Source organism: Dermochelys coriacea, chromosome 3 (assembly GCF_009764565.3).
Source record: "Dermochelys coriacea isolate rDerCor1 chromosome 3, rDerCor1.pri.v4, whole genome shotgun sequence".
Taxonomy (NCBI): domain Eukaryota; kingdom Metazoa; phylum Chordata; order Testudines; family Dermochelyidae; genus Dermochelys; species Dermochelys coriacea.
In genome coordinates this window covers 19,113,097-19,139,319 of record NC_050070.1, presented here as the reverse complement: position 1 = coordinate 19,139,319, position 26,223 = coordinate 19,113,097, and positions in this window count along the sequence as shown.

Below are 26,223 nucleotides of genomic sequence, written 5' to 3'. Positions count from 1 at the left end.
TCTGCGCCCCTCTGGGCTCAATCTGCTGTACTAGCTTCTGTGGACAGAGGACAAAGCCATGGCCCCATCCTTTCATACCACCTTTTGAAAAGCTGGCACCAACAGCAGAACTAACTCCAGTCAGTCCTTGCGTCAGCTGCCATGGCGCCCAGCGCCTGAATGGAAGCTGAAGCTCTAATTCCCACATTCCTGTTTCTACATACAACAGCTACAGTGACCATCTCTGGCAGTTGATGTGACCATGTCACGTAACACAAGTAGATTCTGCTATCTGCAGGTGTTCCGGTTTGATGAAGCGGCAAACAGAGGACAGGCAAACAGAGAGAGTTATCCAGGGAGTTTGCCGGGGGGAGTTCCCACGGAGTATTTTTGCCTTTCAGGCTTTTCTGAGCAGTAAATACAACATCTGAAGAAGCTCTTAGAAGGAAGACATTATGGATAGTGAGCGATCAGCAGTTGTGACTTGCACGGGATATGCCATGTTTGTCTTTCTCCCAGAGGATAGAAGTGACTTCGTCTGTAAGAAGTGCAAGCTGATTTCCATATTGGAAGAGAAGGTTAAAGGATTAGAAACCCAAGTATCAACTCTGCATTGCATCAGAGAAAATGAAGACTTTCTGGATAGAAGTCAGCGTCTGGTACTGCAGGCACAGCATGATGAAGAATCAGAGAGGGCAGTGCAGAATGGGGAAGAAAATTGGCAGCATGTGACCTCAGAAGAAGAAAGAGGAGAACCCATGAACCCCCAATGCAGATAGAGGTAAGAAACCATTGTCAGGCTCTCTGCATAGGTACTATGGCAGAGAATGGTTTGGAAGAGTTTTCAGAAGGAGACCCAATCGACTGGAAGGCATAGGATGCATTGTCCTAGGGGTTCCACAACCACCACTCCCAAGAAGAAGAGACAGGTGGTGGTGGTGGGAGACTCCCTCCTAAGGGGGACGGAGCCATCCATCTGCTGTCCAGACCAGGAAACTCAAGAAGTGTGCTGCTTGCCTGGAGCTAGAATTAAGGATGTGATGGAGTGTCTGCCAAGCCCTTGGACCGCAATCCCTTCCTACTTCTCCATGTGGACACTAATGATACTGCCAAGAATGACCTTGAGTGTGACACTTTGGACTATGTGGTTCTGGGAAGAAGGATAAAGGAGTTTGAGGTGGAAGTTGTGTACTTGTCCATCCTCCCTGTTGAAGGAAAAGGCCAAGGTAGGGACCATCAAATTGTGGAAGTAAATGCATGGTTACACAGGTGATGTCGGAGAGAGTTTTGGATTCACCATGGGATGTTGTTTAAGTTTGGAGGCTAGAGAAACAAGGGTGATGTCATGGTGAGCATCTGCTATAAACCACCAGAGCAGGAGGATGAGGTAGACGAGGCTTTCTTTGGACAACTAACAGAAGTTTCTACATCACAGGCCCTGGTTCTCATGGGGGACTTCAATCACCCTGACATCTGCTGGGAGAGCAATACAGCAGTGCACAGACAATCCAGGAAGTTTTTGGAGAGTGTTGGGGACAAGTTCCTGGTGCAGGTGCTGGAGGAACCAACTAGGGCCCGTGTTGCTCTTGACCTGCTGCTCACAAACAGGGAAGAATTGGTAGGAGAAGTAGAAGTGGGTGGCAACCTGGGCAGCAGTGACCATGAGATGGTCCAGTTCAGGATCCTTACAAAAGGAAGAAAGGAGAGCAGCAGAATACGACTTCATAAAAGCAGACTTTAACTCTCTCAGGGAACTGATGGGCATAATCCCCTGGGAGATTAATATGAGGGGGAAAGGTGTCTAGGAGAGCTGGCTGTATTTTAAAGAAGTCTTATTGAGGTTACAGGACCAGAACATCCCGATGTGCAGAAAGAATAGTAAATATGGCAGGCGACCAGCTTTGCTTAACAGAAATATTCAGTGAGTTTAAACACAAAAAGGAAGCTTACAAGAAGTGGAGACTTGGACAGATGACTAGGGAGGGGTATAAAATATTGCTTGAGCATGCGGGGGTGTAATCAGGAAGGCCAAAGCACAAGTGGAGTTGCATCTAGCAAGGGATGTGAAGGGTAACAAGAAGGGTTTCTACAGGTACATTAACAACAAAAAGGTCAGGAAAAGTGTGGGCCCCTTATTGAATGGGTGAGGCAACCTACTGACAGATGATGTGGATAAAGCTGAAGTACACAATACTTTTTTTGCCTCGGTCTTCACAGACAAGGTCAGCTCCCAAACTGCTGCACTGGGCAGCATAGCATGGCGAGGAGGTGAGCGCCCTCAGTGGTGAAAGAACAGGTTAAGGACTATTTAGAAAAGTTGGACCTGCACAAGTCCATGGGTCTGGCTCTAAGGCATCCGAGAGTGCTGAGGAAGTTGGCTGATGTGATTGCAGAGCCATTGACCATTATCTTTGATAACTTGTGGCGATTGGGAGAAGTCCCGAACGATTGGAAAAAGGCAAATATAGTGCCCATCTTTAAAAAAGGGAAGAGGGAAAATCCGAGGAACTACAGACTGGTCAGCCTTACCTCAGTCCCCAGAAAAATCATGGAGCAGATCCTCAAGGAATCCATTTTGAAACACTTGGAGGAGAGGAAGGAGATCAGAAACAGTTAACATGGATTCACCAAGGGCAAGTCATGCCTAACCAACCTGATTGCCTTCTATGATGAGATAACTGGCTCTGTGGATATGGGGAAAGCAGTGGATGTGATATACCTTGACTTTAGCAAAGCTTTTGATACAGTCTCTCACAGTATTCTTGAGAGCAAGTTAAAAAACTATGGATTGGATGAACGGACTATAAGGTGGATAGAAAGCTGGCTAGATCGTCAGGCTCAATGGGTAGTGATCAACGGCTCAATGTTTAGTTGGCAGCCAGTATCAAGCAGAGTACCACAGCCCCTTATAAAGCTCCTGAGTAGTAGCTAATAGGGTTTACCTGATCTACTGAGTCAGCAGAAATAATTAGCGCAGGGTTTAAAATTTTGAAATTGTCCCAAAAAAAGCAACAAATTTTTCATGATACTATTCCCCATTTTTCCAACCAGCTTTTGAAATAACTGTATGTCTGCATCTGACAGCTTGATGAATCAGCAGGACAGCTCTGCATCACTGTCTCTACAAGCTGACAACCTGTCACACTGTTTTAGCCCTCCATGGTAACATTTAAAATGCCTGAATCATGCAAATACTGAGAGAGAACATGTGTAGTGTGAATAGCTTAGGCAAATAAACATATTGGGCAACCCTGGCAGCTTCAAGGAAGGGAATAACATCAGGGGTGAATTTATCCCCTTTTTTAAAAACTCAGTATTTCTTCTGAAATTCCATAAAGTGCTCTGAAATCTTTTGATACATGTTCTGTTTGCATAGTCTGGTGCCTTTCATACTTCTGTAATAGATGATTTTTATCAACAAGAACAAAAAAAATGGAAAAGGTATTTGTCTGGATTACTTTTCAAATTTACAATCAAATGATTTCTCAGCCAACCATTTCAAATATCTTCCAAACACCATCAGTCTTTTACTGGTTCAGACTTCCAATTAAAATTAAAATCATGTTAGGAATGCAATCAAGTATCTCAGCACTCAGAAATTAATTATCTCCTCAAGCTAAGTTGTAAACTTCCTTGTTTTGTTTTTGTCCACTCCATCTAATGATATAATGTATTTGGAGATACAGATTTTTCAGTTGTTATCAAGAGGGCCTATGGTGAGGCTGTGGAAGCTTTTGTCACAACTGAGATGCAGGAAAAGCTAAACTGTTTCTGTGAATTAACAACACAGGGTACTATCTATCCAAAATTATCCTCAGTGTATCACACCACATAAACTGCAAAGATTGTTACAGATCTTCTCTACATGCCCAGTCAACTTATTCTTCCCCAAAATTGGCTGGATTTGAGCCAGGCATATACATGCAGAGAGTATGTGCTATCAAAGAGATGATTTAGGCTGGAACCATGGAAAGCCAAACAAGGCTGAAGACAAATAACTAAATAATTCCTTCTATCCTCAATCAACTGCCTGCCTGATTCACAAGGGCCAAAACAACCTGCCTATCTGAAAGCAGCAATAGTATTTGTAACGTCCAAATTAATCTGGCTCGAAGTTGGATTAACTGCTTAGGAGACTTCTAATTGCCAGATGGCTCTGTTGATAGCAACCTGGGAAAGCTTGTGATCTGGGTGATTGTCATATGTACTCTGGTCTCCTGCCAAAAGGCAGTGGTTCCTGCAGGTAGTAGATCCATAGTCAACTTTTCTAGTGTTTATATGATGCACCAGTCTCTACTGATGCTAGCCTTCCCCTCCCTAACTTATTGTTCCTCTCCAAAAATGCTGACAGAATCCAGATGCCATAATTACATACATGACCAGAGGAGTGGAGAAGGAGATGTAGTTTGCACAGGGTGGTAAGCGTTCAGCCAAGTTCCGGGGACCCAGAACTTCCAGCTGACTGGCCTCTGTGGGTTCTGAGTTGCAGAGTTTTTATGAGCATCTTGATTCACCAGAGAGAGAAAGAAATAATATATGAATATTGCTCAGGAGCAATGATAACAACCTACAGGGAGTCTTCATCTTCAGCATAGCATGACCCATATGGTCAGCTGCTAGATGCACTCCAAGTGACTGGTATCTGTAAATGAGAGAATTAGTGATTAATAAATAATCGTAATAATAATCTCTGGTCTCTTGCCAATAGCTCAGAAAGCATTCCCCTAAATCATTGTGTGTTCGTCAGTGTAATTCACAGTGTTGCAGTGGTCAGTGCTTTATTATGTGTACTATACTGTACAAAGTAATTAGAATCATAGAATCATTGATAACAGGGTTGGAAGGGACCTCCGGAGGTCATCTAGTCCAACCCCCTGCTCAAAGCAGGACCTAATCCCCAACTAAATCATCCCAGCCATGGCTTTGTCAAGCCTGACCTTAAAAACCTCTAAGGAAGGAGATTCCACCACCTCGCTACCTAACCCATTCCAGTGCTTCACCACCCTCCAAGTGAAAGTGTTTTTCCTAATATCCAACCTAAACCTCCCCCACTGCAACTTGAGACCATTACTCCTTGTTCTGTCATCTGGTACCACTGAGAACAGTCTAGATTCATCCTCTTTGGAACCCCTTCCCCCTTTCAGGTAGTTGAAAGCAGCTATCAAATCCCCCCTCATTCCTCTCTTCTGCAGACTAAATAATCCCAGTTCCCTCAGCCTCTCCTCATAAATCATGTGCTCCAGCCCCCTAATCATTTTGTTGCCCTCCACTGGACTCTTTCCAGTTTTTCCACATCTTTCACATTGGTACTCAACAGCAGTCTCGCCTGGAAGGATTTTCATGGTGGGGTGAAATATACTCTCTGCATAAATAGTGAGATAACATTTCAGATGTTCTTTGTGGTCCAGTGATTTATGTCCATCAGAAGAGGAAAGTATCTTGAAAATCTGCCAGAAAAGATCCCACTTGTTTTTGTAACCTGAGTCTAACATACACAACTATTAGGTTTCAATAATAAAATACAGTATTTGGGAAGATGAGAAAATCATAGACTTTGCAACAGTTTCAAACATCAAGGAAGCTATCTGGAAGAAGCACAGAAGTATCCAGTCTATTCTATGTGTTAATCCACATAGTTCCATTCAATATACCTAACAGAATGAATTCACTGGTGGTATACTATATTTGTCAAGCCTGACTTTAAAAACCTCTAAGGAAGGAGATTCCATCACCTCGCTATGTAACCCATTCCAGTGCTTCACCACCCTCCTAGTGAATACGACTATATTGAAAAGTTGCACCCACTAATGCTAGGAGTATGGCCAAACAGAACTGTAGATTCTGTTTTTACCTTCAAGTCCACATTTTGAAGAAAATGGAACAATCAGATGTCTTGAGAATTATTTCACTGTATCATAGTCTGTTTTCTAGCCACTTAAAAGACCGCATCTCAGAGCTGACAATGAACTCAGATGAGCACCTAGGAATTAATTAATTAATTAATAATTAATAAGTACTGTAAATAAATCTATCCTAACAAAAATATTTACAGTTCCTCCTTTTTTTCAGGCTTACAGAAAATTGAAAAGCCAATACAGTTTGCAGTTCAAATACTGCCAAACTCTATCATTCGAACTCTATTCCAAATTTCTCAAACTACTACTTCCTTTTCCTTTGGTCTGAAATTTCTCATGTGTATGTAACAGCAGCGCCCTGAGATGAGTCATTAGCAGCAGTTATTGATCCCTGAACCTCTGGATCTAAAAGCAGGAGCTTCTACTTCATGAACTAAAAAGACCCACCTCTGTTAGTTGAGAGAAAGTAGCTGATTCATAAACCTTTATGTGGTCCGACGACTATAGAAGCTGGATAAGCACAATGGGTAAAGGTGGGTTATATGTAGGGTCAATGTATTGATGTATTTATTTTGATTGGCTTGGGGAAAGCAGATTGGGCAAGCCAGTTTGGAGCTTTTCTGACAGATTCAGACCAGAACAATATAAGAGAGTGCTGGAAGGCAGGTATATCAGCCTTCAGAATGAGCAGGCCCTTGTTCCCTGGATAGCCAAACAAAGGCCAATTAAGATACCTGACACCAATTAACCAGTTAAGGCCATTAGACTAATGCAGACAGCTGGAACCAATCAAGGTCCCACTTATACTGTTTAAAAGGTCTCCTTCCGGTGCCCTCCAGGAGGCTGAAGTGAAAGGAGCTGGAGGAGATGAAGCACTGCTGAATCCTGAGATAAGGGTGAAGCTAGGAAAAGGGGCCACGGGGGAAGTGGCCCAGGGAATCAAGGCAGTGTCAGTGGTGAAGGTTAGGGTCCCTGGGCTGGAACCCGGCATAGAGGGCGGGTACGGGTCTCCCCCTCCTCCCCACTCTACAGAGATCCCCTGGAGAAGGGAAGCAAGACTTGGTCCAGGCAGTAGGCTGAACTGCGCCTACTGAGCTCTACAGAGCAACAGAGACTGTGGGGTATTCCCCCTTCCCATCTCCCACACTGGCCGGTGATGAAAGTAACTCAATAGGCTGTGATTCTTGCCACTACACTGAGAAAAGGAGGTCATATTGGGGCATTATCGAGTTTCTGAGGCCACTGAAACCACCCAGAAGCGTGAGACCCACCAATACAGGCTTGGGACTTTGTCACACTTTATAAAGCTGTAAGAACTAACTTCATATTTGCAATGCCAAGCTGTCAACAAAGTTTGTAGATTCATAGATTCTAAGACCAAAAGTGACCATTCTGATCATCTAGTCTGACCTCCTATATAAAACAGGCCACAGAACTTCCCCAAAATAATTCCTAGAGCACATCTTTTAGACAAACATCCAATCTTGATTTACAAATTGTCAGTGATAGAGAATCCACCATGAACCTTGATATATTGTTCCAATGGCTAATTTCTATCACCATTAAAAATGTATCTCTTATTTCCAATTTGAATTTGTCTAGCTTCAATGTCCAACCATTGTATCATGTTCTACCTTTTTCAGCTAGACTGAAAAGCCCATTATTATATTTGTTCCCCATGTAGGTACTTATAGACTATAATCAAGTTACCCCTCAACCTTATTAAGCTAAATAGACAGCTGCTTGAGTCTATTCATATAAGACATGTTTTCTAATCCTTTATTCATTCTTGTGACCCTTCTCTGAACCCTCTCCAAGTTAACAACATCCTTCTTGAATTGTAGGCACCAGAACTGGGCTCAGTATTCCAGCAGTGATTGCACCAGTGCCAAATACAGAGGTAAAATGGTCTCTCTACTCCTCTTCAAGATTCCATTGGTTCTGCATCCTAGGATCACATGAGCTCTTTTGGCCACAGTGTCACACTGGGAGCTAAAGTTCATTTGCTTATCCACTACCACTCCCCCCCCCACTCCCCTTCCCTCCCCCCCAATCATTTACAGAGTCACTGCTGCCCAGAATACAGTCCCCCATCCTGTAAGTATGGCCTACATTCTTTGTTCCCAGATGTATACATTTACATTTAGCTATATTAAAATGCATATTGTTTGCTTGTGCCCAGTTTACAAAGCAATCCAGATCACTCTGAATCAGTGACCTGTCCTCCTCATTATTTACCACTCCCTCAGTTTTTGTGTCAGCTGCAAACTTTATAAGTGATTATTTTGTATTTTCTCCCAGATTACTGATATAAATTTTAAGTAGTGTAGGGCCAAGAACCAGTCCCTGCAGAACCTCACTGGAAACAGTCCCAATCAATGATAATTCCCCATTTACAGTTACATTTTGAGAGCTATCGGTTAGCCAGTTTTTAATCCATTTAATGTGTTTCATGTTCATTTTAAATTGTTCTAGTTTGTTAATCAAAGTTGAAATGATTGAGGCCATCAAATTGGTCTATTATCTTCTTAGGCTTGTTTTTAATACTCTCAAGGACTAGTAATGGTGCTCCAAGAATGTTTTACCTGCCAGGTTGGAATTGTTTGCCACTGCTCTACCTCTTGAGACAAAGGAGATTATCTCTAGCTGGTAGCATGTCTATCTTTGTTTTTGTCCTTTTTCCATGAGAAGGTAAGGCCATTATTTTCTGAACAGCACTTTAACAAATTACATGACTCTCAACACCCAAACTCAGACAATGGTGGCACAAAAATGCATGTTTTTTTTAAATACACATGCACAATTACAGCAGATGCAATACCACAAGTGACTAACTGGTGGTCCTTTTAATGGTGTTCCACAGGATTCAGTTCTCAGCCCAACATTATATAATATTTTCATCCATGATTGGGAAGAAAATATGAAATCATTGCTGATAAAGTTTGCTGATGACCCAAAGAGTGGCAAATAAGGATGACAGGCCACTGATCTGTAGTGATCTTGGCTCCTTGGTAAGCCTGACATGTTGAAACGACATGGGTTGTATTATAGCCTAATGCAAGAGCAAACATAAAGGAATGAAGCCAAGGGACCAGACCTTGGAAAAGAGTGACCCTGACAAGAATGAAGGAGGTCACTGGAAATAAGCACCTGAACATAAGCTTGATCCCTCACCCTCCCAATTCAGATCTGGAAAATGTTTCTTACTATGAGAGTCTTAAAAACCTCAGGTTTCAGAGTAGCAGCCGTGTTAGTCTGTATTCGCAAAAAGAAAAGGAGTACTTGTGGCACCTTAGAGACTAACAAATTTATTAGAGCATAAGCTTTCGATGAAGTGAGCTGTAGCTCATGAAAGCTTATGCTCTAATAAATTTGTTAGTCTCTAAGGTGCCACAAGTACTCCTTTTCTTTTTTTAAAAACCTCAATCTATTTAGTTTAGGAAAAAGACAGTGAAGAGGCAACTTGATCATGCTCCAGAAGTATCTACATTGCACTGAGAGACGATATCAGACATAAGGGGTTTCTTTCATATAGTAGGTAAAGGTAAAATAAGATCCAGTGACAGGAAGTTTATGCAAGAAAAATTTAGAGTGGAAATGAAGTGCACATTGTTAACAGTGAGGGTAATTAAACACCAGAACAGCTTATCAAAGGAAACTTCATCACTGGGAATCTTTAAAACAAGACTACGGCTTTTTAAGAGCTGTGTTCTAATCCAGCCACAAGTTCTGGGATTTGATGAAGGAAATACCTGTTGAAATTTTGTGGCTTGTGTTATTCAGGAGGTCAGACTAAATTTTCGTAATGATCTCTTCTGCCTTAAAATCCATTGATCTATAACTTGGGATTTGTCTGTCTGTCTGTCCTGGTACTTGTAATGGGATCCCTCAGATATAAGGATACTGCTCAGTAGTAAACTAAGCTGCACTCAGATTTTCACTGCAATGTAACAGTGTCCACATGAGATGTTACTGCACGGCAAGCTCATGTGCTGTAGACTCACACCCTGGCTTGCAGCCCAGTAACTCTCTGTGTAGACAAGCTATAAGAGCAATAGTAATGCTAGTAGTTGAGTAAAACACCATTGGTAGATTAGATTGCTTTACAATAGCCCTAAATTGTTGCTGATAGCAGTGCATATATCTATTTTTTCTGTCCTCCAGCTGTGATGACTGGAATTTTCAAAGGAGTTCAAGGGAGTTAGGCACCCAAATTGCCATTGATTTTCAACCTACAATGTCTGCAATGTCCACAAGGGGGCATCTTTCAGACTTGAGGACAGGCTCATCCATACACACAACACCATGAATAATCAGATGACATCTGTTAGTTTCAGAAGTTAACTATAGTAAATTGGTTACATAATTAGAGCCACCGCCTGCCTAATTACAAACAAGCAATGAAAACTTTAACCCTCATTTATCCAAAGAATCAAAGAAGTGTGGAAGCCCTAAATCTCATCTGAAATGGCAGATTAGCACAAACCTTGACAGTATTAACTGGAGACAGGGAACTGTTTTGGAAAACTCATAAGATAAATAGATCATGTGTGACTCTTTGTGCCATAGGGACAATGTTGATGAACATTGAAAAGACTGCTGTACAAAAAAGTTGAAGAAATAGAATTTCTCTGCTTTCATTTATTACAAAGTTCCTATAGTTAGAAGAGATTCTCATTGTGTGAATTTCTTGTGTTCACAGATGCTCCTTGGCCTAGTCACCTCCCACAGTAGCACTCTCACCTGCTTCCTGAGAGATTCTCCTAATAGGCAACTCTCCTATGGGATGGTCTCCCCAGCCTGTCTTTCTATGATGGGAAAATGCAGGCCACAGTCTCTGCAAATCCACACCAGGACATGGGTAGAGGCCTCTGTGGCTGGGTTCTCTGTCTGGACACAGGTACAAGTGGAGGAGCCAGGAGCAGTGTTTTCAAACTGTGGTGATTTCATTCTTTCTCCTTCCTACAAATTTCCCTTTTTGTTGCCCCCTGTTCACTAGCTCCCCTTGGTCACTTAGCGTTTGGCTTTTAAGACATCTATATTTACATATGTAAGTATAGTCAGATAACTACATCCTTTGCTGACCCAGTGACCCCTTATGAGCCAGGTTTGTAACTTACTCATGTTGAACAATAAAATGGACAACCCTCACTGATCATTGCACTATAATTAGTGATAGCTCAGAGTTACTCTAGTCTAATCTAATCAACAGTACGACAACAGGAGAAATGTGAGTATGGTGCGCTTTGTAACTACGGTACAGGTACAGAGTAGTCCCATTTATGACTCTAAACTACAGAACCTCTCTCCTGCCCTCATCAATGTTACTTCACCCCTTGCCTCCTTTGTGCCACCCATGCTTCACTATTTACCCATTTCTTCCTGTCCTTCGATTCCCATCTCCATATTCCTTCCACCCAGAAATCCACTCTCTGACCCAATCTGCCATGCCTGCTCCCTCCCCATCTCCAAGTGCATCCTTCAAGCACATTTTTTTCAGGAGGCCTATAAACCCTAATCCTCTCCTAAAATGAAGTGTAAACAAAATAGATGGCAAAAAAACGAAAACCCCTAACAAGATGTGAGCGTAACATCACTGCTCAATCATTGTCTTTGTCCCTATTTTGTCTATACTGTTTGTTATCTATATTTTATATATAGGTTCTTATATCACCTTCATCCGCATAGTAGCTCAACACCTTCCACTAGTGCATTAGGTGACATGATAACCAATACACTTTTCAAGATCCATGGGTCCTACACATGCCTAACAAACCATCATCCAATGCACTAAATGCCCCAATAGCACCTATGTGGATGAAACCAGATAATCACTGCGCTCTTGAATGAACTCACACAGGAAAATGATGAAGGATTAAAAACATCCTGTGGGTGAACACTTTTCACAAAGTGAACACTCTATTTCTGACCTCTCACTCCTCATCCTCAAAGGAAACCTTCTCAACACTTTCAAAAGGCGAGCCTGGGAACTTAAATTCATAAATTTGCTAGACACTAAAAATCATGGACTGAATGAAGACATTGGATTTATGGCAACCCACTAACAACCCCCCTCAGCTGCTCCCCTCCACTTCCTTTCATCCCTATGACTGGAGAGGTGTTAACAGGACACTTCACCTTGAATGATCAATTGAAATATGTTAACTACTTATGCTAAATAATCTGTTCCATTTTGTATTTATCTGTGACCCCCTGAGTATGTTTCCCAGACCCAAAGAAGAGCTCTGTGTAAGTTCAAAAGCTTATCTCTCTCACCAACAGATATTACCTCACCCACCTGGTCTCTCTAACATCCTGAGATTGACATGGCTACAAGACTGCTTAAATGATGAACAGCTGTCACATGTGGTTAGTTCTTTCTCTCATCTTTTCCCTAGAGGGAGAATTGTGTGTGCAGTGTAGTATTTTGCTTTGATATGACAGAGGGTTTTTGTTGGTGGTGTTTTTCTTTTTTCTTTTTGTTTCTTTTTCTTAATGCATTAGTGCCTTCAGGCAGGGCTCCTAACATCAGTAAATGCCTGTAAGACACCCAGCATTATTTTGATGCTATATAAATATATGCAAAAAATTTTTTATTGGTTTTGCTTGAGAAGAAGGGGAAGGAATGTTTTAAAATACAGTCATCTGTACCTAAATGGGGACAAGATTTAAGATACTAGAGAGCTATTTAATCAAGTAGACAAAAGCATAACAAAATCCAATGCTTTAATTGAAGCAAGAAAAATTCAAACTGGAAATAAGGTGCATATTTTTTAACAGTGTTGGTAAGTAGCCATTGGAATAATTTACCAAGTGATTTACTGTGGATTCACCAACACCTGAAATCTCCAAATCAAAACTGGATGTCTTTCTAAGATAAGTGTTTTTGTTCACCTACAGGTTATTGAGATTGATGCAGGAATTATTGAGTGAAATTGTATAGTCTGCAGGAAGTCAGATTAAATTATCATAATGGTCTCTTCTGGGCTTAAACTATGAATCTTTAGTGTTAATTTAAATATTAAAAGATTTTTTGAAAAAACTTGGAAAATGTGAAAGTGTTTTCCTTTCAATTCCATTTCGTACCACGCTGGTCTTGGTTTTCTCAGTTCTTCATAGAATGTTTTCCTAACTTTTTTTTTTAATAGACAACTTCAAAAACAGAACTTTCTTATTTCAACATTTTAAAACTGTGCTTTTGAAATTTTTCAGGTACCTTTGGGAGTTCTGTGCTGCAATTTCTCCCCTTTTAAAAAATGTTATCAAATATTACGGCTGTTCTTCTCTAGATTGCAGCAGTGCCCAAACTATGATTCCAGCAATGCCCCTCTGTAATGTACTTTGGCCAAACAGAACAGTCTCTATGCAAAAGAATAAATGGACACAAATCTGACATCAGGAATCATAACATTCAAAAACTGGTAGAAGAACACTTCAACCTCTCTGGCCACTCAGTAACAGATTTAAAGGTGGCAATTTTGCAACAGAAAAGCTTCAAAAACAGACTCCAATGAGAAACTGCTGAGCTTGAATTAATATGCAAACTAGATACCATTAACTTGGGTTTGAATAGAGACTGGGAGTGTCTGGGTCATTACACATATTGAATCTATTTCCCCATGTTAAGTATCCTCATACCTTCTTGTTAACTATCTAAACGGGCCATCTTGATTATCACTACAAAAGTTTTTTTTTCTCCTGCTGATAATAGCTCATCTTAATTAATTAGCCTCTTACTCCACCTTTTCATGGTCTCTGTATGGATGTGTGTATAATATATATATATATATATATATATATATATATATATATATATATACCTATATATCTTCTTACTATATGTTCCATTCTATGCATCCGATGAAGTGAGTGTAGCCCACGAAAGCTTATGCTCAAATAAATGTGTTAGTCTCTAAGGTGCCACAAGTACTCCTGTTCTTTTTGCCCAAACTATGGTTTCCAACTTCAGAGACTGACCCATCTCCTGCCCCAAAGAATATAAAAGCTACAAATATATAGTTAGCTACAATTTAGCCAAGGAAGCACAGTTTGGATTTTGCAAAACAAATCCAGAGTTTATTTGTATCTTGGTTCTATTTTGATGTTGAAGCTGCAATTCCCTCCTAATTAGTCAATAGGGAATCAAAGTGTAAGTTGTTGCACTCCAATGTTAGTCAGAGAAGAAGCTGTTCATGAGTTCAAGGAAAGTTCAGCAAACACTGAGTGAAAAAACTTACAAAACAGCAGCATAAAATAGGGATGGGCCATGGTTGGAAAAAGGACAAGTCTGAAAAGACATGGAAAACACTGCTCAAGAGGCATGATGGTACTGCAGTCTTCCAGGAGCCATAATAAAAAGAAAGATTGATCTTTTCCTTGGAAATAGCCTGATCCACGCCTATAGCTAGAGCTATATAATAATAGATAGAACTGTGAATGGTTGACAGTTCCCTAGTGTTCAATGCCCGCTTTGAGGCATATTTATATTTATTTCTGGTTAGAACAGATGTGCTAGGTGGAAGAATGAGATTCTCTGTGGGGTTAAGAGAGGAAGCTGAGAGAGTATAGGCTGTTAGTATTGACATTAACTGAAGGCATTTTTTGTGACTCTTGTGTTTAACTTTTCTGTACTGTGTGGTTTTGCATTAGTCTCTGTGTGTCTCTTCCCTTCTATCTGGTCTTTTCCTTGAGCCTCTAGTATTATTGGTGTTTGGATATAAATTTTTGTTTAAAATTCTTACAATGTTCAGAGTAGGTGAAAGAGCGTGTGTGTGTGTGTGTGTGTGAGAGAGAGAGAGAGAGAGAGAGAGAGAGAGTAAAATAACTGGGGAAGTGAAAACTTAAATAATTAATTAGTTCTTTCCATGACAACAGGGGATGCCTGTATTTTGACTTTGTGCATAAATTCACATTCATACTTTTTTTTAACTCCTGGAAATGTGCTGCCTTTATTTTAGGGCTGGATGGACTGCTGAGAGTTTGGGCTCATTTCATGTTGCTGAGTGAGGTGTATTAGCACCCCGTCTGTTAGCCCCATGACAACTTTTTCAGTCCCCACCCCATTACATGCATTCTCTGCGCAGTGCTTTTAGTGGAGGCAACAGATGGACTCTGAGCCACTGCATTTTTTCAGGGGATCTTTATTCTGCCAGCAAAATGTAGACTAAAGACGTTACATTGGCTTTTATTTCTACTTACTTTCCTCTGTGTTTTTGCCTGTAATTAAATATTTCCTAACACTTCTTAAATTCAGCATCATGCTCTTCAGTGCATTGGTGGCTACTTTTGGGATAACGACAAGACAATCCGCTGTAGTTAATTAATGAAATACCCCAAATCTATAATATGCTCTCAGGTTTTATGGCTTCAATTATCACCTCAATAATAACGAGTTTCAGATCTACTGCTCCTCCCCTGACCTATCGCCTTCATTGAGATCCACTGCACCAACTGCCTCTACATCATGTCTTCCTGGGTGGCCAACTCAAAGTCAACATGACTAAAACTGATCTCCTCCCTGTTCCTCCCCTGCCCAGTCACCAGTGGCAGTTCTGCCATCCTCCCATGCTGTTTGTTTCAGTGTTATTTTTTATTCTCTCTCTTTCTCATCCTACACTGGTGCCGTTGCTACACAGATGCACTTATTAAATCCCACTGCTTCTTCCGACACCTAGCTACCACAGTGACTCTATAAATATGTAGACAGACAGAAATGGATACACATCTTCAAAATCCATCCATTCTTTTCCCACCCCTAGACCAGAAGCTTTCTCAGGCCCTGATTATTTCTCACCTTTGCTACTGCACCTCCTCCTCCTCTTTTGCCTCTCAGACACTCATCTCACCCCCTTTCAATCTGTTCAAAATGCTGCTAAGAAAATCATCGAACTTGCCTTCACACCCTCTTCAAGTTCCTGTTTGGTTTCTCATTGCTTTCTGCACCACATTCAAGCTCTTGTCCTTGCTTCTGAAGCTCTATACCACCTACAGTACTTCCCTCTGGCCTGAATGCTCATGCCATGTTCTCCCTGCACACACCAATTTGTCTAAAACACACGATTAACTCTCCCCTCCCCCATGTGTGTTTTTCTGCTGTTGTCTCCAGGCCTTCTTCCATTTGGAACTCCCTCCCTGAACCAGTCTGCAATGTTTCTATTTTCTCCTCTTTCACATCTCCCCTTCAAATGCACCTCCTTCACTGAGCCTATGAATGCTTGCTCCTCTCCCTCAGGCAAAAGTATGGACTAATAAACAGCTGAAAATCACCAACACAGAGTTCGACACATTCAGAACGAGGAAGAAATAAGAATAAAGAAATCATGCTTAACCTCATCATTTTCATTGCATCCCACCCCTCTTCCATTTTCTTGTGCACTCTCCTTTAGGATTGTAAGCTTTTTGGGGAACAAGACCTCGTCTTCCTAGATGCCTGTAAAGCACCTAGCTTCACTGCTGTCACTCTATACATAACAGACAGTCAGAAGAAGCAGCCCCACCCCATTGATTCGGCCCCCACAGTGTTGGGAACATTTTTCATACTGCCTGATGACTTCAGATCTTCACTTCCTTGTGGCAGCCAGCAGTCAGAGCTTCTATCTCCCAACTTCTTTGTGTGTCTCCATCCCCATCTATCTGGGTTATTCTGTGTAGTCCAGGATTTACTTATTTATGTATTTTATCTTATGTTTCACTGGGGCTTCAAAAGGAGCTCAGTATCAAATCAAAGTTATCTTCCTCTCACTGGATGGTCTGTTCACATGAACGTGCTCTTCAACTGAACCTCCAGCCTCTCCCAGTTCTTCTGGGAATGCTGGCCTCGTGCTGCAGTCACTCAGCCAGACCTGCACTGTCTCTGAGGCATATGGAGGATGGGGAGTGTGAGATCTCAAGTAATTTCCCCCTTTCTTTCTAGTGTCAGACCCATGGACCTCAGAGGAGGGCTAATTAGCCTGGGTATCTGAACACCTCACAATCATTAATAGATTTTAAGCCCTATGAGGTTAGGGAGGTAAGCAATTTTCTCCAGGCTACTTGGGAAGATTGTGACTGAACCAGCATTTGAATATAAGTAGTCCAGAGCCTTTATCCATGTGTCCATCCGTCTATAGCATGCTTACCAAACCCTGGGGAGCATGAATCCTGACACAGCATCCAAGCCCGTATCACTGAGGTCATTGGTGCAGTACCCCATCAGCTGAGCCACTGAATCAGGCCATGGGAGTTTGATTGTTCAACTCTCTTCCTCCAGTGGTTTATAACTGCAGCAGTCTTAACCTACATTTCTAATATACCTTAAAACAGAGGTAGTCAATAGGTGGACCACAGACCAAATCCGGACGTCAGACACTTTTGAACAGACCCCAAAATATTTTCATTTTATTATTAATTATTATTTTTTATTATTTCTTTAAATTATTTTCTCTGGAGTATGGATCTTGACTATACCTTGACCAAGAAATTTGCACCTTGACAAAAAAATAATTAACTACCCCTGCCTTAGAATTTAGTTTAACAGTAAGAATACATTGATCTCAAACCAATGTAACAGGAAAACTCTCTTGGTAGGTGAATTTTAAATTCCAGGGAGTCCACAAAACCTTTAGACTGCCATGCAGTTTTGCGGCATTTGTAACATAGTACTGATGTTGTGAAGTACTTCACCTCCACCCCTGTCTGCCTTGAGACTTCTTGTTTTCAGAGGGGAGTGAGTACAAGTTCAAGGTTACTGGAGAGCATTTCCCTGGCTTATCAACTCTTCCCCTTTCAGCCTGAGCTGAGAGCTGTTTCACGCTCTCATATTTTATTCTTCTGATCAAACTGCAAGAGGGAAGTAAGCATTATGAGGGTTGTGACATTTATAGCTTATTTTAATGTTCTGTTCTCTATCTGTTAAAAAAAGATTGAAAAAAGGAAAACAAAAATTAAAAACTGTAATTTTCACACAGAAACATGATCTGAGTCATATTGTTTCATGCTGCTTTAAAGGAGGGCTGTAACTATTTGCCTTTTTCTACTACTACACCAAATTTTGGCATGGGTTTGGTCACTGCAATCATGCTGTTGTCTAGATCTCAATCTCAGTGCTTGATTGCACAAATATTTCTCTCTTTTATAGTAGCAAAAGTACAAGAACCTGTAACATAATTGTGCTGCAATAATTCTTATTTGTATTTATTATAATTTGTTTATAATAATTTATTATATTTGAAAAGCCCAAGTGAGACTGGGACACCACTTGGCTAGGCACTGTACAAACACATAGAATCATAGAATATCAGGGTTGGAGGAGACCTCAGTAGGTCATCTAGTCCAACCCCCTGCTCAAAGCAGGACCAACACCAACTAAATTATCCTAGCCAGGGCTTTGTCTAGCCGGGCCTTAAAAACCTCTAAGGAGGGAGATTCCATCACCTCCTTAGGTAACCCATTCCAGTGCTTCACCACCCTCCTAGTGAAAAAGTGTTTCCTAATATCCAACCGAGACCTCCCCCACTGCAACTTGAGACCACTGCTCCTTGTTCTGTCATCTGCCACCACAGAGAACAGCCAAGCTCCATCCTCTTTGGAACCCCCTTTCACTCTTCTCTTCTGCAGACTAAACAAGCCCAGTTCCTTCAGCCTCTCCCCGTAAGTCATGTGCCCCAGCCTGTAGCAGTGCATAGGATTCTTCCATCCTAAGTGCAGGACTCTACACTTGTCCTTGTTGAACCTCATCAGATTTCTTTTGGCCCAATCCTCCAATTTGTCTTGGTCACTCTGGACCCTATCCCTACCCTTCAGTGTATCTATCTCTTCCCCCAGCTTAGTGTCATCCACAAACTTGCTAAAGTTGCAATCTATCCCATCATCCAGATCATTAATAATGGGATGTGCGCCCAAAAAGCTAGCATCTACATGGATAAGACCAACAAGGAATACTGGATGGAAGAAGGAGGTGGCAGATGGGAGAATAGGCACAGAGAGATTAATTAACTTACCCAAGTTCACATGCAACAAGTCAGTGACAGAGCCTAGTGTCCAACACATTGGCTAGTGGTGCATCTCCATTAACAATAGCTGAAATTTTTTATCTCTCATTTAAGTTTTTCAACGGGAATCTTAAGAACATGGAATTGCAAATAGGTAGGTGATGGAAGAAGAAAAAGAAGGAATAATCATTGTGAGGAGCAGTTGTGCCAACCAACCTCCCTCATAAACAAAACCTCCTCTGATAATGAAATATACCATATTTTAATTAAATAAGACTTAAATCAAGATTTTATTTTATATAAGAAAACAGGCATTTAACATTATACCGGACAAAACCCTGGAATATGATATGTTTTGGGGAATGCATCTGAGGCCTGGCCTGACATGAGTAATTAACATATGGAGGGAGGACTCATTTCCTGAAGGATAGAATTAGGGAAGCAAACAAATCATGAGGATGAAAACAGAACATTTGTGATAAATTAGATAAGTAAATAGGTCCATAGACTAAAAAGACAGAATGTCTGAGCCTCATAAGAAAAGAGGGATAACACCCAGGGAACCATTTACTAACAATGGACAAGATAATTTAGGAATGTGGAGATGAGGTAAAGATGAGGTGGAGTGTGGACAATGCATGGACAGAGCATGCTGCACAGGGATTGGCTCCTGCAAAGTAACAAAGCCAATCTCCAAATGTGTGACGCAATGCATAGCGAATGCAATCTAATATGTAAATCATAAAATCATAGAAGATTAGGGTTGGAAGAGATCTCAGGAAGTCATCCAGCCAGGGCTTTGTCAACCCAGGCCTTAAAAACCTCCAAGGATGGAGATTCCACCACCTCCCTAGGTAACCCATTCCAGTACTTCACCACCCTCCTAGTGAAATAGTTTTTCCTAATATCCAACCTAGGCCTCCCCCACTGCAACTTGAGACCATTGCTTCTTGTTCTGTCATCTGCCACCACAGAGAACAGCTGAGCTCCACCCTATTTCGAGCCCCCTTTCAGGTAGCTGAAGGCTGCTATCAAATCCCCCCTCACTCTTCTTTTCTGCAGACTAAATAAGCCCAGTTCCCTCAGCCTCTCCTCGAAAGTTATGTGCCCCAGCCCTCTGATCATTTTTGTTGCACTCCCCTGGACTCTCTCCATTTTGTCCACATCATTGCTGTAGTGGGGGGGCCCAAAAATGGATGCAATACTCCAAATGTGGCCACACCAGTACCGAATAGAGGGGAATAATCACTTCCATTGATCTGCTGACAATGCTCCTACTAATGCAGCCCAAATGCCTTTAGCCTTCTTGGCAATAAGGGAACACTGTTGACTCATATCCAGCTTCTCATCCCCTCTAATACCCAGGTCCTTTTCTGCAGAACTGCTGCTTAGCCAGTCGTTCCCCAGCCTGTAGCGATGCATGGGATTCTTCCATGCTAAGTTCAGGACTCTGCATTTGTCCTTGTTGAACCTCATCAGATTTCTTTTGGCCCAATTCTCCAATTTGTCTTGGTCACTCTAGACCTTATCCCTACCCTCCAACATATCTACCTTTCCCCCCAGCTTAATGGCATCCGCAAACTTGCTGAGGGTGCAAGCCATCCCATCATCCAGATCATTAATGAAGATGTTGAACAAAACCAGCGCCAGGACCGACCCCTGGGGCACTCTGCTTGATACCAGCTGCCAAATAGACATCGAGCCATTGATTACTACCCATTTAACCGATGATCTAGTGAAGTTTCTTTCCACCTTATAGTCCATTCATCCAATCCATACTTTTTTAACTTGCTCTCAAGAATACTGTGGGAGACAATGTCAAAAGCATTGCTAAAGTTGAAGGTGGAAGGGTAAGGAAGAAGAGAAGAGAGGCTAGCCCTATAGAAAAAGGGGAAGAGTCAAGGGAGACTACACCAAATATGAGCCCCAGGAGGATACAGGATGGGTTGAAGAAAATTGTAAGGGAAAACAAGAATGGAAAGAACTTGCAGCCAGAGGGAACAGGGGAGAGACTGGAGAATAGCACTGTAACCAGGAAAAGGCAGGTCTATGTGATCGGGGACTCTTTATTGAGAAGAATAGACAGGCCTGTAACTAGAGCTGATCCTGAGAATAGAAGGGTGTGCTGTCTTCCGGGTGCTAAGATACGGGATGTAGACCTGAGGTTGAAAAGGATCCTCAAGGGAGCAGGAAAGAATCCCCTAATTATCCTTCATGTGGGAACAAATGATACAGCCAGATTCTCGCTGGAAAGTATCAAGGGAGACTATGCTAGGCTGGGGAAGACGCTTAAGGAAATTGAGGCTCAGGTGATCTTTAGCGGGATCCTTCCTGTTCCTAGAGAAGGGCAACAAAGGTGTGACAAGATTATGACTGTCAACAGATGGCTTAGGCAGTGGTGCTATAAGGAGGGCTTTGGGATGTATGGCCACTGGGAGGCATTCACGGACAGAGGTCAGTTCTCTCGGGATGGACTTCATCTGAGTAGGGAAGGAAATAGACTTCTAGGATCGAGGCTGGCACAACTGATAAAGAGAGCTTTAAACTAGGAATTGGGGGGAGATGGATGGGAGATGTCCAGAAAATCTCCACGCCAGATTTTAGCATTGAGAGGGAAGAAGATGAAGTAAGAAAGGATACAGCCATGGGTAGGAGAATGTATATAAGGAGCGAGGGCGGTGTGGATACTAGTCTAATAGGTTATACTGGCTGTAGAATGACTGTGCCTAATAGGGTACAAAATGTGAGCGAGGCCAAACAGCAAAAATTAAGATGTTTGTACACCAATGCGAGGAGTCTAGGTAACAAAATGGAGGAACTAGAGCTACTGGTGCAGGAAGTGAAACCAGATATTATAGGGATAACAGAAACATGGTGGAATAGTAGTCATGACTGGACTACAGGTATTGAAGGGTATGTGCTGTTTAGGAAAGACAGAAACAAAGGTAAAGGGGGTGGAGTAGCATTGTATATCAACGATGAGTTAGAATGTAAAGAAATAAGAAGCGATGCAATGGATAAGACAGAGTCTGTCTGGGCAAAAATTACATTGGGGAAGAAAACTAGTAAAGCCTCTCCTACGATAGTGCTTGGGGTGTGCTATAGACCTCCGGGATCTAATTTGGATATGGATAGAGCCCTTTTTAATGTCTTTAATAAAGTAAATACTAATGGAAACTGCGTGATCATGGGAGACTTTAACTTCCCAGATATAGACTGGAGGACAAGTGCTAGTAATAATAATAGGGCTCAGATTTTCCTAGATGCGATAGCTGATGGATTCCTTCATCAAGTAGTTGCTGAACCGACTAGAGGGGATGCCATTTTAGATTTAATTTTGGTGAGTAGCGAGGACCTCATAGAAGAAATGGTTGTAGGGGACAATCTTGGCTCAAGTGATCATGAGCTAATTCAGTTCAAACTAAATGGAAGGATTAACAAAAATAAATCTGCAACTAGGGTTTTTGATTTCAAAAGGGCTGACTTCCAAAAATTAAGAAAATTAGTTAGGGAAGTGGATTGGACTGAAGAACTTATGGATCTAAAGGTAGTTGAGGCCTGGGATTACTTTAAATCAAATCTGCAGAAGCTATCGGAAGCCTGTATCCCAAGAAAGGGGAAAAAATTCATAGGAAGGAGTTGTAGACCAAGCTGGATGAGCAAGCATCTTAGAGAGGTGATTATGAAGAAGCAGAAAGCATACAGGGAGTGGAAGATGGGAGGGATCAGCAAGGAAAGCTACCTAATTGAGGTCAGAAGATGTAGGGATAAAGTCAGAAAGGCTAAAAGTCGAGTAGAGTTGGACCTTGCAAAGGGAATTAAAACCAATAGTAAAAGGTTCTATAGCCATATAAATAAGAAGAAAACTAAGAAGGAAGAAGTGGGGCCGCTTAACACTGAGGATGGAGCGGAGGTTAAAGATAATCTAGGCATGGCCCAATATCTAAACAAATACTTTGCCTCAGTCTTTAATAAGGCTAAAGAGGATCTTGGGGATAATGGTAGCATGACAAATGGGAAGGAGGATATAGAGGTAGATATTACCATATCAGAGGTAGAAGCGAAACTGAAACAGCTTAATGGGACTAAATCGGGGGGCCCAGATAATCTTCATCCAAGAATATTAAAGGAATTGGCACCTGAAATTGCAAGCCCATTAGCAAGAATTTTTAATGAATCTGTAAACTCAGGAATAGTACCGAATGATTGGAGAATTGCTAATATAGTTCCTATTTTTAAGAAAGGAAAAAAAAGTGATCCGGGTAACTACAGGCCAGTTAGTTTGACATCTGTAGTATGCAAGGTCCTGGAAAACATTTTGAAGGAGAAATTAGTTAAGGACATTGAAGTCAATGGTAAATGGGACAAAATACAACATGGTTTTACAAAAGGTAGATCGTGCCAAACCAACCTAATCTCCTTTTTTGAAAAAGTAACAGATTTTTTAGATAAAGGAAATGCAGTGGATCTAATTTACCTAGATTTCAGTAAGGCATTTGATACCGTGCCACATGGGGAATTATTAGTTAAATTGGAGAAGATGGGGATCAATATGAACATCAGAAGGTGGATAAGGAATTGGTTAAAGGGGAGACTGCAACGGGTCCTACTGAAAGGCGAACTGTCAGGTTGGAGGGAGGTTACCAGTGGAGTTCCTCAGGGATCGGTTTTGGGACCAATCTTATTTAATCTTTTTGTTACTGACCTTGGCACAAAAAGTGGGAGTGTGCTAATAAAGTTTGCAGATGATACAAAGCTGGGAGGTATTGCCAATTCGGAGAAGGATCGGGATATTATACAGGAGGATCTGGATGACCTTGTAAACTGGAGTAATAGTAATAGGATGAAATTTAATAGTGAGAAGTGTAAGGTTATGCATTTAGGGATTAATAACAAGAATTTTAGTTATAAGTTGGGGACGCATCAATTAGAAGTAACGGAAGAGGAGAAGGACCTTGGAGTATTGGTTGATCATAGGATGACTATGAGCTGCCAATGTGATATGGCTGTGAAAAAAGCTAATGCGGTTTTGGGATGCATCAGGAGAGGCATTTCCAGTAGGGATAAGGAGGTTTTAGTACCGTTATACAAGGCACTGGTGAGACCTCACCTAGAATACTGTGTGCAGTTCTGGTCTCCCATGTTTAAAAAGGATGAATTCAAACTGGAGCAGGTACAGAGAAGGGCTACTAGGATGATCCGAGGAATGGAAAACTTGTCTTATGAAAGGAGACTTAAGGAGCTTGGCTTGTTTAGCCTAACTAAAAGAAGGTTGAGGGGAGATATGATTGCTCTCTATAAATATATCAGAGGGATAAATATAGGAGAGGGAGAGGAATTATTTAAGCTCAGCACCAATGTGGACACAAGAACAAATGGGTATAAACTGACCACCAGGAAGTTTAGACTTGAAATCAGACGAAGGTTTTTAACCATCAGAGGAGTGAAGTTTTGGAATAACCTTCCAAGGGAAGCAGTGGGGGCAAAAGATCTATCTGGTTTTAAGATTGTACTCGATAAGTTTATGGAGGAGATGGTATGATGGGATAATGGGATTTTGGTAAGTATTTGATCTTTAAATATTCAGGGTAAATAGGCCAAATCCCCTGAAATGGGATATTAGATGGATGGGATCTGATTTACTATAGAAAACTCTTTCCTGGGTATCTGGCTGGTGAATCTTGCCCATGTGCTCAGGGTTTGGCTGATTGCCATGTTTGGGGTCGGGAGGGAGTTTTCCTCCAGGGCAGATTGGAGAGGCCCTGGAGGTTTTTCGCCTTCCTCTGTAGCATGGGGCATGGTTGACTGGAGGGAGGCTTCTCTGCTCCTTGAAGTTTTGAACCATGATTTGAGGACTTCAATAGCTCAGACATGGGTGAGGTTTTTCATAGGAGTGGTGGGTGACATTCTGTGGCCTGCGCTGTGCAGGAGGTCGGACTAGATGATCAGAGTGGTCCCTTCTGACCTTAGTATCTATGAATCTATAAAGTCAAGATATATCATGTTTCCCAGGCTTCTTGCATTTGTGTACATGCCCCTAAGACAACTAGCCAATTGTCCTACTTTCTCAGTATGAAGCGGGAGGCCACCTTTGTTTCACCCTCCTCCTTGTGTTTCCTCCTGGTATTCCACTTCCCCACTTACTTCTAGGCTTAGGTTACCATCCACCAGGAAATCTAGTTTAAAGCCCTCCTCACTAGATTAGCAAGCCTGCCTGAAAAGATGCTTTTCCCTCTTTTTGTTAGGTGGATCCTATCTTTTCCTAGGAATCCTTCTTCCTGGAACAACATCCCATGGTCGAAGAATCCAAAGCCCATGCTATGACACTACCTGCGTAACCACACATTTACCTCTACAATTGGTGGTCCGTATCTGGGCCTTTTCCTTCAACAGGGAGGATGGATGTGTGACACTCTGTATCTTGGGGGAACACCCTGCACCCCCATGTTCATCCTTATAATATGTTTGTGTGGTATTCAATGCAAAGTTTGTCATATTGTGTGTCTTCGGAAGGCTCATGATGCACTGAGTATTGTGTTTATAGCGACGTTATAGTAATGTTATAGGTTGTAATTTCATGTATATAGTTATGAGGCTGAAAATGTGTCTGCGATGGGTTGTTTCACAGAAACCCCCTTGGGGCTGCCAACTGATGTACCAAGACTACTTCTGCCCCTGATTTCCCTGCCCTTTAGTGTCCTGCCTGGTTTGAGCCAGACCCACTAGCCTGCTGCAAACCCAGACACAGATGTGAACCACATCCCTTAACAGCTGTAGGCTTAAACTGAAAGTAGTTTAGGAAGTGATCCTGTCTTTAACACTCAGATGCCCAACTCCCAATGGGGTACAAACCCCAAATAAATCTGTTTTACCCTGTATAAAGCTTATACAGGGTAAACTCATAAATTGTTCACCCTCTCTAACACTGATAGAGAGGTATGCACAGCTGCCCCCCCCAGTATTAATACATACTCTGGGATAATTAATAAGTGAAAATTACTTTATTAAATACAGAAAGTAGGATTTAAGTTGTTCCAAGTAGTAACAGACAGAACAAAGTGAATTATCAAGTAAAATAAAATAAAACACTCAAGTCTAAGCGTAATACAGTAATAAAACTGAATACAGATAAAATCTCACTCTCAGAGATGTTTCAATAAGTTTCTTTCACAGACTGGATGCCTTTCTAGTCTGGGCACAATCCTTTCCCCTGGTACAGCCCTTGTTCCAGCTCAGGTGGTAGGTAGGGGATTTCTCATGATGGCCACCCCATTTGTTCTCTTCCACCCACTTATATATCTTTTGCATAAGGCGGGAATCTTTTGTCCTTCTGGGTTCCCACCCCTCCTTCTCAATGGAAAAGCACCAGGTTAAAGATGGATTCCAGCTCAGGTGACATGATCACATGTCACTGTAAGACT